General features: G+C 37.8%; 1 protein-coding gene and 2 long non-coding RNA genes across 4 annotated transcripts in view; 2 read left to right on the top strand and 1 right to left on the bottom strand.

Moving 5' to 3' along the window:
* The window catches only part of LOC116562238, a 9,059-nt gene extending 6,005 nt beyond the window's left edge, over positions 1 to 3,054 (bottom strand). The window contains exon 1 of the long non-coding RNA XR_004273843.1: positions 3,015 to 3,054. This is a non-coding gene — a long non-coding RNA (uncharacterized LOC116562238). The remainder of the gene's footprint in view (positions 1 to 3,014) is intronic.
* USP12 (ubiquitin specific peptidase 12) overlaps positions 1 to 9,331 on the top strand; it is a 103,795-nt gene that overhangs the window by 34,470 nt on the left and 59,994 nt on the right. The window lies entirely within an intron of this gene.
* On the top strand, positions 1,831 to 8,966 carry LOC116562237. The gene is made up of 3 exons (XR_004273842.1): positions 1,831 to 2,554; positions 7,243 to 7,246; positions 8,955 to 8,966. It is a non-coding gene; the product is annotated as an uncharacterized LOC116562237 (long non-coding RNA).

Genomic DNA, 9,331 nt, shown 5'->3' with positions numbered 1-9,331 from the left:
TTCTCTTGCCTCAGCCTCCCAAGTAGCTGGGATTACAGGCGCCTGCCACCATACCTGGCTAATTTTTTGTATTTTTAGTAGAGATGGGGTTTCACCATGTTGGCCAGGCTGGTCTCGAACTCCTGGCCTCAAGCAATCTGCCTGCCTCGTCCTCCGAAAGTGCTGGGATTATAAAGTGAGCCAGCCTCCATTCACCAATATGTAAACGTTTGAGTATATAAATGTTTAGGGATTTAGATGTAATTAAAAGTTTACTTAAAAATTTATAAATGTTACAGAGATTTGAGATCAAACAAAATAAATTCTAAATGTTTTCATTCGTTTTATGATTATTTATCTGAGAGAAGATCTTGCTCTATTGCCCAGGTGTTGTGATCATGGCTCACTGCAACCTCTGCTTTCAGTGTTTCAAGTGGTTAATCTTTCCACTTCAGCCTCCTGAATAGCTGGGACTACAGGTGGACGCCACTGTGTCGGCTAATTTTTGTATTTTTTTTTGGTAGATACGGGGTTTCGCCATATGGCCCAGGCTGGCTTCAAACTACTGGGCTCAAGAAATTTGCCCACCCCATCCTCCCAAAGTGCTGGGTTTGCAGACATGAGCCACAGGACCTGGCCTCGTTTTATGATACAATTTTATTTTAACTGTTCATAGGTATTTTCAGCATCTGTGAAATATTTAGTTATTTTTTGTGAAATCTAGCATAGTTTGTTAGAACATGTCTACTTTCATTTAGGTGTACATCTGTTTACAGCACTCTTAAATTCATTTTTGATGGTGTCAGTGAGGACTGTGGCTTGGGATAGCATTCCTGTTTCTATAATATTGACAGTTGTTTTTTTTTGTTTGCTAATATCCCCACTTAATAGATCATTAATTACTGACCTAGTCTTTTTTATAAAACTGATCGAAGATGGCTTATTTATTATGACATCTATCTTATACAATCATGACATCGTATCTCTAGGCATAATTTAAAAAGTGTTCAAGTTCTTCTTTAATGCCACCCAGAATTATTGTTTATTTGAGGTTGTTTTAGGCTCCTGAGGCTTCTTTGGACAACCCTTTGTTGCTCAAAATGAAGTAATTGAGAAAGTATATTTTGTAATCTGGAAGGCTTTAGTGGACCTGATAAGAAAGTAACTCAGTTTTCTGACAGATTTGAGAGAAAGCTTACCTTATATGTGGGCGTGTTGAAGTATGTTTTCTCACCTTGAAACTCATTGAAATTTTATTTTTCCACCCTCTCAGTTGCTGTTATTCTCCCCTTTTTCTGTGTTTCTTTTTCAGAATGTAATAGAGAATGAGCTTATATGGCAAGCTAAATGTGATAGGGAAATTTTAGAAACGGAATTGCTTTTGATCAAAACAGTTTCATGTATGTTACCTTTCTCCAAGTTCTGTCCTATGAGTTGTTAGTAACCCTATAGAGAGAGCTTCTTTTGTCTTTTTCATTTACAGGGCACTCACACATTTCAGTCATAATATGTGACTAACAACATTTATTTTTCGCAGGGTCTGGCTCTGTGACCCAGGTTGGAGTTCAGTGCCATGATCATAGCTCGCTGCAGCCTTGAACTCCTGGGTTCAAGCCATCCTCCTGCCTCAGGCTCTCAAGTAGCTAGGGCTAAAGGCATGCACCACCTCATGGGCACACCCAGCTAATGTTTTCATTTTATTTATTTAGAAATGGGATTTCACTATGTTGCCCAGGCTGGTCTCAAACTCCCTGGCTCATGTGATCCTATTGCCTCAACCTCCCAAAGTGTAGGGATTACAGGCATGAGCCAACACGCCTAGCTCCAATATTGCTTTATAAATTAGAATAAAAGTAGAAATTTTTTCTGAATAATCTATAAATTTTATTTTTTTACATTTCTATATGTAGTATTTAAGAAAACATTGTTGGTGATTATTATTGGAATAATGGTCTGAATGAAACCTGCTTTGGTATGAGCTGAGAGTTTCCGATCAGATTGATTTAGCTCCAGGTATTCCTCCCATTATTGTAGATGCTTATTAGCAAAGCTTTTTATGTAATTTAGATGATAATTTATATTCTGGAAAGAGTAGACTATTTTGAAGTAATGCTATTCTTGTTAAACTATGTTATAAAGAATCCTGAGATCAGTCTAAGCACCTGCACACCCATTTCTTCGAACATTTGTATAGAAATAACAGAAAGATGTCCTGTGAGTGTGGTGAGTGATGTTTGCATTGTTTATTGAACTGTAGTAGAGCTAGAGGATAGATTGTGTTATTAATTGACAGATATTTTTGAGGATTCCTAGAGGATTGTTAAGATAGTAAATACGATTAGAGAAACAACAGCTAGTAGAAAAAGTTACAGCAGGAGAAAGAATAACTAATAAGTGTTAGTTCACAGCTGATCCTGGGCTTCTCAAGAGAGCCCTGGTGAAAGTGTGAATTTGGAATCAAGAGTTCATAGTGGGAGCATGGCTGTGTTGCCATCACCATGGTAGTTACAGAAGTTCATTCAGAATAGCAGGCTCAGTGGAGCCTTCTTTCTGTCCCCTTCAGAGTAGCTGGTAAGTCATAGTCTTGCCAGAAAGTGGGTGATCTTTTATCTGAGGAGAGTGTGAGAGTGGAGAGAGCAGAGAAGAGCTTATGGCACTTTGGTTTTTACAGCAGACACGGAACAAGGACATTTCTACCTTCAGAGTACTCCTCTTCTTGTTAACATGCCCACCAGCTCATCATACACACAGAACTTGAAACCAGCGATCTTTTAGGACAACCACACCTACACAAATGCAGAGGAAACCCATATGATATATTTTCATTAACCATCTTTCATTCACAGAGCCGAACAGCCAAGCAGGGATTTCCAGACATTTGAGGAAAACCAAGAGATTGAAACATGGAAGAATCTCCTTTGAAGGGCAGTAATTTAATGAGTATTTCTGTTCCTTTGCTTTTTTTTTTTTTTTGCCTTCCTATACTGCTTTTTATTCGAATGATATTTTGTTTATTTTTTACTAGTAACCTATACCTTTTTTTTTTTTTTTTTTTTTGAGGCAGAGTCTTGCTCTCAGCTAACTGTAGCCTCTGCCTCCTGGGTTCAAACGATTCTTCCGCCTCATGTATAACAAAAATTTTCTTAAGTTTGAACTTTACTAACATTTCTACTCACTGCTCTCTACTTCACAAACCAATCTTCTTAGCACCCATTAGCTGTCCTTCAAGTATCCACTCTTTCTAGTTAATTGGTTTTTGAATACACCAAAGATAAAGCATGGAAGATATCATAATTATAGAAGCAAGTGTAAATGTTATAATCCCTGAATATATGAGGAAGTGGCTGGGGGTGGAGGAAATGAGGGATAGCAGGAAAGCTGATTGTGCTTCTCTCCTTTTGTTTCCTAGCCCGGATTTCTTACGTGCTGTATGAAAACTGGTAAATCTAGCTAAAGATTTAGGTGCAGAACCAGTAGAAGCACTAGAACAATACTATACCCAATGACACATAATAAAAATTAGGAGGTGGTCTGGGGAAGGAGTGTCGGGAGGTAGTGTGTGCGCCAGTTTCTCTTCTTGCAAAGTGCAGAATTAAGAGCTGTTGACTGAGGCATGCAATATATTATTTGAAGTTATGATAATCATCATTAAAAACAGTTAATGGAGATTGTCTCCAGAGAAATGAACCTTAAGGAAGGGAGTGGTGAATAATACTTCAGGTTTTATACCCTGTTTACAGTTTGAATTATTTCTAGATTGTGAACTTAACAGTATTCATAAAGTTTTAAACAACGCATATGAAAGGGATTTGGTGCTTGTTCTGCTATTTTAACTGTCCGTAGGAAGTTAACTTCAGACTTGTACATGGGCTCAAGATTGGTATCTTTTCTTTACATTTACATAGTAGCTTTCAAAACCAAGTGTGCTTGAACAAGGTACTTCCCTCTCCTGCTACAAGTTTCCATCTTGTTGCTTACTTTGATAAAACAATTACTTAGAAAAATCTAAATGACTCATGTTTCTAGTCATACCTTTACATAATGCTTACGTTTTACAGCACTTTCACATTCACTGTTTGGTTTCCACAACTCTGAGGTAGGCAGAGTAGGTATTTTCCTGTGTGATATGGTGAGGAAACTAAGACTGAGAAAGTGACTCGCCCAGAGTTGCGTGGCTTGAGAAGTGGCGGTGGAGCTCACTGCTCACTCACTCACCGTGAGGGCTTCACGCCTGCACAGCCTTCTGGCCTGCGATGGCTAAAGTGTCTGTCTTACCAGCTCTTACCTTTCTTCTTTATGATGTACCCACACTCAAGTTCCCATATTAATTGCTTCCTACATTCTCAACTTGTATTCAAATTGTGCTTAACGTATATAAATGTGTGTTATTTTAAAAAGTGAATTTTACTGCATTTTGAAAATGCAGCACATAAACTTTGAGCGTGATTCAGCCCTTGTTATTTCTGCAGCTGTACAACACTATTCCTTCTTTACCTTCGTGAACTCATCTTTTTGTCCAGAATTTTTCTGACACCCTTGTTTTGAAGCGTCATGGCTTGTTGAAGCAAAGTGGTAGAATATAAATGTTGTTGCCTTCAAGATTTAACTAATCTTTTAGACTTGTGATACTGTGTAATCTTTTTGGACTTGTGATTTGGCCTTATTTGAACTCAGCAGAAATGGTTCTCATCCAGGAAATTTTGGATTTCAACAAGTGACTCACTGGAAAAACTACATTAGTCGTGGGGAAGTAAGCATGCTTAGCTCTTGTATTGGGACCTCAATGTGGTAACCTTGATACGATTGATTTAATAACTTTGACTAGTAATTCCCAATGTCTGGAATTCCTCAGGGATAGTTTCTGTCAGATTCTTTTTTCCCGCAAATACACCATATTTTCCTCTTTTTTTTTTCTTGGCGTCTTTTGTGATTTTTTTTTTGTAAGAAGTGAACAGTTTGAATGTTGTAATGTGGTGACTCTGAAAATCAGATTCTCCACCTCCTCAGTGATTGCTTTTTTGAGGCTTGCAGTCATCCATTTGTATAATGACTTTTCTAAACCAGTTTTGCAAAGTCTGTATTCCTTGTTGTGTGCGGTCACTGAAGTTTCTGTCTTACTATCTCTGGACAACTGTAATTTGATAGAGATTTACCAATGTCTGGATCCCTATCCCCCCAGTAAGGGGAAAAATGAAGAAAGGTTGCAGTCTAAGGGGATAGAAACAAAGGCAAGCATCTGCGCTGTTCCCCCAGGCTACTGCCAGACTGAGCAAAGTTCACAATCCCAAATTGTTGGAGGGCAAGGTTCCCACCGCCAGCCCTGGTACCAAGAAGCTGCTCTAGGAGATGGTCCTGTGCCCATCTCTGGTGGGGTGGAGGGGCGCTGAGAAGTAGGGGATGATAGCTGGTTTGCGTGCTCTGTTTTCTTCTCTCTTCATCGACCACTGCCCTGGGTGTTTAGTTTAATGTCCGATTAGGTTCCAAGTTTCAGAATAGTTAATTCTGATGTATTTTTCAGCTTAATGGTTTTGGTGGAAGGGCAAATGCCTGGAGCTTTCTACTCTGCCATTTTCCATGTTGGCGAATCCACTCTTTTGTTTTGGATGTGACTGCACTTCATGCCAATTGTAGCCAGTTCTTTTCTACTTCTCCACTATTATCAAACAGTGGTGCTTTTTTGTTGTTGTTTCTAAAGGGACTGAAACTATATTAATGGTGTAAAATATTTTGCAGAATTTCCCCAATATCCTTCACAAAAATTATGCTTACATTTATTTTTATTTTCTATTATTATTGAGGTAGGGCCTTACTATGTTGCCCAGGTCATAGCTCACTGCAGCTTCGAACTCCTGAGCTTAATGATCCTCCTGCCTCAGCCTCCCGAGCAGCTGGGACTGTAGGTGTGCTCCATAACATCCAGGGAATTAAATTTTTTTTTTGTAGAGACAGAGTCTTGCTGTGTTGCCCAGGTCTCTAGAACTCCTGGCCTTAAGCAGTCCTCCTGCTCTGACTTCCCAAAGTGCTGGTACTATGGGTGTGAGCCATTGCATCGGGCCTATGCATATCTTTAGACTGACACTGTTGTTTTCTGAGCTGTTAACGGTGTGGTTGCTAAGAATGGTTTTTATTTTTGCAGAATTTAAAAGTTGTTTTCAGTTCTTTCACAGTTTTATAGCTGGAAAATGGTAAGAGTGAACCACATTTTATAGGTCAGGGAAATCAAGGTCTAGAAAACAGGACTGGCAGAGATGCTACTTTGTTCTTTCCACTTAGCCCTGGTTTATTATAATATTCCTGTTGTCTCAGTGACACAGAAAGAGCCGCAGGTCACTTTCTTATTGTGGTAAGAATGAAGAACTCTTTCTGAGACGGTTCACGATGTGAGTACCTTATTTTGTTTGAAGTGTATGGAATATTTTGAGTATTTGATAAAACTATGTAAGTTTGATGATAATTTGCTTTTTTTTAGGGTGAGCCAGAGTTTACATATGAAATCTGAAGAACAAACTCTGTTACTATAAACTAAGTCAGACCATAATGTAATTTGTTGATTTTGGTTTTACTTCAACTTAATAATACCTTGTATTTATTTATATAGTTGATTTTGGTTTTACTTCAACTTAATAATACCTTGTATTTATTTATATAGTGATTTTCTTCTCAGGAGTGGTAGGTACTTTACAGATACTTCATTATACTATAACATTGGCATCTGGAAAACTAGAAGTGTTCATGTCTTTATCAGTGGAAAAACATCAACACAGGTTTTCTGATTGAGCATAATCACAGAAATCTGTTACCCAAGTCAGGTGTGTGAAGGGTACGCAGGGTGGCACTCCAGGGATCCTTGCTTTTTATAGAGCTGAAATATTATGTGGTTAAATAGATACAGAAATTGTCAAGAATATGGTAGAAAGAGCTTGATGGAACATTCTTGTAATTTGTTCACCAAAGAGGGTAAATCCTTGCATTGAAGACAATGTGAAGATGCCGTAAAAAACACATCCTGCCCCTTTTTTTTGCCTTAGGTAAGGTGCAAGTTATGGAGTTCAGATATAGTTATGTTTTAAATGTTTAGCTATTCATGAGAATATTTATGAATTTTTTGAAAGTTTTCTTGTATTGACAGGAAAGTAAGAGCTGTAATGTTTAATCGTGCACACTTAACTATGTTGTTAGGCTGAGTTTGGTCATATTTGAGAATTTTCCTTTTGACATTATTGTTAAGCCAAATGTGAAGGCTTGACAGAGTGTCTTGGAAAGGCCAGTATTACTACTGTTACTTCTGACAGAGATGATGTAATGAGATTTCTGTCAGTAGCTCATTGTCTCATTGTGAGCATTTACAGATCAAAAGCACGTTTTTTGTTTGTTTGTTTGTTTTTTTGGTGTTCAGTGTTCTTGTATTTCCATATCTTGACTGAGTTAAAACACTTAAGATAAATCTGAATCTTTTGTTCTCTATAAATATTCTCTGTAACACATTTAGCCATGAATTATATGATGAAACTTTTCATTGAAAATACTGAATCAGATAATTGGAATATTGTGCCTTTTGACAAGTCTGGTAGGAACATTGAGTTTCTAGTAGACATTTGAACTTTTGAAAGTTAAAATTACATGCCTGTTGGTTTTGGTTTAGTTACTTTAGCAATGAATTATAATATTGATTCAGATATGTAACTTGTTTCTTATTACATAAGTGGTGTCCTCTGAGTAAATTTAAATTTGTGGTTATTTGCCCAGTGATTAATCATATAATTGGATTTTTCTGAACTGATTAGATGAGAAATCTACATGTTTAATATGTTACATATGTGCTTCTGTGGTGGCAGTTGAAGGAGAAAGTAAGCTACTTTTAATTTCTTCTGGAAGAAATTCTGTTTTCGAAAACTTGCCAGAAATCTTCCCCATCAGGTTGAAGATTTTTGGGAGTGATATGGAGAGTAGGTGAGAGGATGGGATGAATACACAAGCATAAACACTACTGGACAGTAAATTTATATGTTTCTCTTTCCTCCTGCAATGAAACAAATGGCTTTCAGAAGACCCGTGATAGAGAGGAATAGAGGCACCGGCCCTTTGATCATATGATTATTAGAGCTTGATAATTGGTTGTACAGTATTTCGTTTCTCTCAGAGTTAGCAGTGTGTTCTGACCTGTCCATTAATGTTGACAACTGAACCTCTCTGTTCCCTTTTGTGTCATTGGTACCTTATCATATCTTAACTGAGGGTCACTTTGCTTTGTGCTGATTTCTGATTTTAAGCTTTTGCAAGCTTCTGTCATGTGTGCTGCAATGGTGCAATGCCAGCTTTAGGTCTAGACCCTTCTAAAAATCTCTCATACTTTTTATGGTGCGCATTTTAACTTTGATGGGATAGTTAAAAACAGAGGAGGCCAGTAGAGGAGTTACAGACCAAGATTCTTAGGATGACCACAGGTCAGTGTGGAACCCCCAGATACTTTCCCTCCAGGTCACAGAAATTTTGTCAGGACTGTATTTTTCGAAAGGCTCATCTGAGGGAAGGAGTAATAGATGGCATTGTAGTTGGGATGGAGGAAGATGGGCAGAGGAAGTGTGCTTCGTGCCGGTTGTGCCAGGCATTGTTCTGAACATCTTCTATACGTTTTTCACAGAAGCAGACCATGTTGCGAGTCTTGTTTGCCCCTTTTTTGCAGATTAGTAACTTGACGCTCAAAGGGGTACAATATTTGTTTGAAATTTAACCTTTGGTAACTCTATAGTAGTGCTGCTTTTTTAGAATTGTAGCATTCTGGATTTGCAGTAGATGGTACAAATCTGGCCTCCCCTCTTGCTGATGAGAAAACTGAGGCAGTGTTTTATTGCAGTGGTTTGGTAGTTTCTATTAGAATGGGGACAGGAATGCAGCTGCCTGGTTTGAAGGCTGTCACTCAGTCCCCTGCTCATCCTGCAGTTGGATCGTTTAAATGCCTATTCTTTGTAGTTCAGGGCTTTCATTTTACCAACGTGAAAAACTATAATGAAATACCCTGAAGGAAGAGTCAAGGCTTGGCCTGTTTTGTTCCATTTGTTTGTGAAGCTTTTCCAAGTTCTCCAGCACTTAACTGTTGTTCCTGTCCAGACGTGCTATAGTACATCCTGTGTTATGACATAGTTTTGACACTTATTCTCTTATCTCTACATCTTTAAATTTATTTTAAATGGATTTTTATTTATATCTAATAATGAAAAGCTAATTTTTATTTACTCTGTACTCCCTGGTTGAATTATGATTTTGAAATTTTTCTTATGCTTTTGTATATAAAATTTAAAAAATTTCAACATACAGTGAGAAATAGTATGAGACCTAATGTATACATACTTAC

Source organism: Sapajus apella, unplaced genomic scaffold (genome assembly GCF_009761245.1).
Source record: "Sapajus apella isolate SASKATOON/1434 unplaced genomic scaffold, GSC_monkey_1.0 scaffold32, whole genome shotgun sequence".
In the NCBI taxonomy this organism is placed as follows: Eukaryota; Metazoa; Chordata; class Mammalia; order Primates; family Cebidae; genus Sapajus; species Sapajus apella.
The sequence above is the reverse complement of the archived record's forward strand: the minus strand, read 5'-3'. Positions and strand labels throughout refer to the sequence as shown.